The following is a 4,164-nucleotide window of genomic DNA, read 5'->3' on the forward strand; positions in this document are numbered from 1 at the left end:
GGAATGTATGGATCATCGGAATCTGCTTCCATTCTCATGCTGCCTCTCAAAATGCAGATAAATAATGCAATGCCTCTTACACATATGCGCTACTGTACTAGCTAAGTGTAGTTGAATATGCGGGAAGATTAGAGCTTGTTTTAAACCAACTGTTAACGAGCAAAGTAACCGAAGTCACTAGCCCTGCAGAATATTTGGAATTAGGATTTATTTTGCCTTTTGATTCAGGACTTAGGCTATGGATTTTTATCCTAACAGAACTCCTTTGCAACAGCAGCAGATTCTACCCTCCGTTACACCAAGGACCTTTGAAATAACTCTTGATATTGACAAAATGAAGCCAAATCTTTGAGAGTATAAAACAAGGGCATAGTTTGGTCGGGGGGGGTGGTGGCGTTTTTAAAAATCACCTTTCAGTAGAAGAGAATGAAATTGTGCAGATGTCCTGCCTTTTGTTTTTCAGAAAGCAATGTCAGGAAGATTGACTTGGCAACGAAGATGTAACAGCACAGTCTGGACACTGGACTTGCAGAATAAACTCAGCCATGTGTCACTTAATAGAGAGATCCCTGGACCAGAAGATCGATGTACAAACAGGACAGATGGGGACTGACAATTGAAAGAATGTAGAGGCTGATCCAAGGCTTACAGAGACCTGTCATTCCTGGGGTTTGCCTACAATCTCCTTCAACAAAAGAGCTCCTGAGGGAAGGAGGGGATTAGTCAAAAGTTGAGTGAAGTCTCCAGGGAAGATGGTTTCTTGGATAAAGTTGTCAACAAAAGGAATTGTTTAAGACTATTTGTTATAATTTCCTAGAGGGAGCTTCTGCCATTACTAACAGGATTACTAGCATACTGGTTCCACACCAGCAGAGCATTAGACATGTGCATTGCAGACTGGTTGCTTAGAGCTGAATTCAGGAGTCTTATACTGGGTCCCAAATGTGTGCAGGTGTTGAGGAGCAGAGGGGAGATGGCAAAGAATTAAGATGCAGCCAAACACGGGCCATTTTTGGTACAGCTGTTGCAGAGTGTCCTGGTTCATTAATGAGTTACCAGGGTGTTTTAATCTCCTTGATCTCAGGGCTGCTGACAGACTATGAGAAGGAAAGCTAATCTGAGGTGAGTGCTGATCAGGATACATGGGGAAATCAGAGAGCTCTCTCCCAACTACAGTTACTATGAAATTTCTCATAGAATTCTTCCTGGAAGAATCAGGAAAGCAAGTAACTTACTATGTTCATGTACTAGTCTGCTTGGTTTCAGTTACCTGGAATACTTTTTCTCAGCTCTGGGACATCAGAAACCAGAAGCCTCAGTGTAACCTCACAGGACATCTGGGAAGAAAAGGAAGAGAAAGATAAATCATTAAGGTGCAGGCATGCAAACCTTCTTGAATACTTCTTATTCATCTCAGTAGTGTCACAGGCATGACTGGGAGAACTTCTCTGAGCAAGAATTATGCAGAGCATTGAGGCATTGGAACAAAACCAGTCATGGAGCTATGGGGAAACACCAGAGAAATGGGTGGCAGCCGTAGAAAGAGCTGGAAGGTGACATTTTAGTGTAAGGAAGATACATCTCCAGCCCCATGCCAGTCCATTGTTTGCTAACAAAACACTGCAGATCTGGGCAGGAAGCAGCACAAATGTTTATGTTCCCCTTTGTCCTTGCTATAGACATAATTGCAGGAACGTATAGATTAGCTATGTAAAAGAGCGCACAGACTATCTGCAGGCACTGCTCAGTTAAGAGGACAAGAGGTATTCCTTACGTTACGTGACAGTCCTTAAAGTTCTCTGCCTTGATGAAAAGGCAAGCTATGTCCCAAAAGTCTTTCCACCTCTTGACTGCGTGGACCCAGATCTCCCAACCACCAGCCACTCTCAAAGTGAGTGTGAATGCCTGACCTCCCTTTGCAATACTGAACAGAAATTTGTCTCAATATTAGGACCTTCTGCCTTTCATTTACTCTGCAATGACTCTAGAATAATATTACAGTGACCTCACAGCAGTATAAGCAGGATCAGACTAGAGTATCCTGTAGAGTTCTACTTAGGCATGTATCTCTGTGTCAGCTTCCCATGTGCAGGTTTATTTGTGGAGAGAAAGGCATTTGGAACCTTTTTAGAAGAAAAACAATAGTTCTTAAGCACACTGGCACTGGCTGTTGCATTGCAAAAGCTTCTAAGAACTGATACAAATAAGAAGCTTTTCTAAAGTGGATGTCTGGCTGCATAGGTAGGAGATAGCTCTCCACTTCTGAGTTACGCTGCATTGTCATATGCATGATCAGAGCAGCTGTAAATTATGCCCAAGTTGGGATAGGGGGGTTCTGCGTTCCTTTTGCACTCTTGGAGATGGCTGGATGGACTAAGAGCAGTGAAGAAGCAGGATCTCTAATGCCTGCCATGGGATGGTTATGGCTGGATGTCTGTTCCTAATTGGGAGCCACTAAATGCTCAAGATATGTTAAATGAAAGGATTTGTTATGCATGGGCAGTGAGTGATCTGATGATGGGAGCTGAATCACTTTCTCATGGTGTCTATCCAGAACATCAGTTGTAAATTTCTTCTGCCCTGGAGCAGGAGAGAGAATGGCTTTGCTCTTTTACATAGCTGCTACCCCATAATGGCCAAAGCTCTTATGCTAAATTGCCAAAAGGCCAAATGATACCTTCTAGCTCTGTATCTGAAGGGGTGGAAAGCCAGGAAGACCCTGGCAAAAGGATGTGCTGCAACCCAGCACTCTTCTGTTCACTAACTCAATATTGGAGGCCCAATGCCTTGAATATGCCAGATCAGAGAGAGAAATTGCCCCAGAACCACTCCTCTCCCAAACTAACGTGAGTACTATTTACATCAGGAGTACTGATCTCAGTAGATTTTCCATCCCCTGGCCTGCACAGGAGCAACAGCTTTCAGGGAAAATGGACATAGTGTTGTAATGAATTGGGAAGAGTAAGTAACAAGAAACACATCTGAATTCATGTACCAAGTTAGTGCCACCCAAAAAAGTGGTCCTGCTTCCCCATTTCCCTCCCTGCTTCAAGCTTCACAATCTTTCTCTCTTTTGCTCTCTGGCACTGTTCTAAGACCTCGATGAGCTCATTTAACTCACTAAACAGGTGGAAAACTATTAACTCTTTTGCTGGGTTATTTTTTCAGTAATTTGGTGAGCTGAATCAGATTATGAAGGGGTCAGAGATGTACCAGACTTCATGCATGGCTGAGTGTAGAGTGGGAAAGGAGGAGCGGGAAAAAGCCGTGGAGTTCATACTCTCTTATCTCCAACCTGCTCATACCTAGTTTGGGTGGGTGGTCATCCCCTGCCACATCTGGATGTTGGATGTTCTGTTCTGAGGTAATAACTGAATGGGTTCTGGTGAGAAAGAGCTCAGTACTGCTATCATGTATGTGGGCCCATCTCAAATCTAGGTGTTTGCTGTTGAAGACCTCACAAAAAATCCCAGACATTGGCACAGAAGTGCAGGACTGACCTTCCTTTTTTTCCAGAAAAGACTTTCTCTTGGCAGGGGTAGGATGCCTTGGTAAAGCAGGTGAAAGTTTATGAAGTGCATGTAAATGGAGATCATTGTACTCGAGGGTCATCAAACTGTTTCTTCTCACCACCTAATAAGAAATTAAAAACAAATCTGAGATTTTGGAGAAATCCTTTAACATCCTCTTTTATGTAAAGAGAGTTTAACAGCAGACTTAAATATTTGCTTTAAAAACATCTTGAAGTAAATGAAATAACTTCTCTCCCAGGCCAAGATTCTGTTTTACTTCAGCCCAGAGCAAGTTTGTTGGTCAAATTACATTTCCCCAAGAAAAAATCCGAGGGCTTTAATACTTGCAAACCCCTGTCTGTAATGGTGCAAGCGGGCAATGCTTTTTAAAGGGGGAAAAAAAGCGCCAGGAAAATCCCCCTCACAAGCCAGAACTGCATTTGGGGAGCCCAGATGAAAGCCCTGATGAGGGTCATGTGACAGGTGTCACTTCAGTAATGATATTGGGGCAGAGATAAAAGTCCTCGCCAGCTGGTCATGTGACATCGCTTCATTACTGGCACAGCAGGTGGTCGGAGAGTCTCAATGCCTTTATTTTTTTATTATTTTTTAATTTTTTTTTATTCTGTGATAATGAGAAAATGTTTAAACT

Source organism: Pygoscelis adeliae, unplaced genomic scaffold, assembly GCF_000699105.1.
Source record: "Pygoscelis adeliae isolate BGI_AS28 unplaced genomic scaffold, ASM69910v1 Scaffold160, whole genome shotgun sequence".
Classification (NCBI taxonomy): domain Eukaryota; kingdom Metazoa; phylum Chordata; class Aves; order Sphenisciformes; family Spheniscidae; genus Pygoscelis; species Pygoscelis adeliae.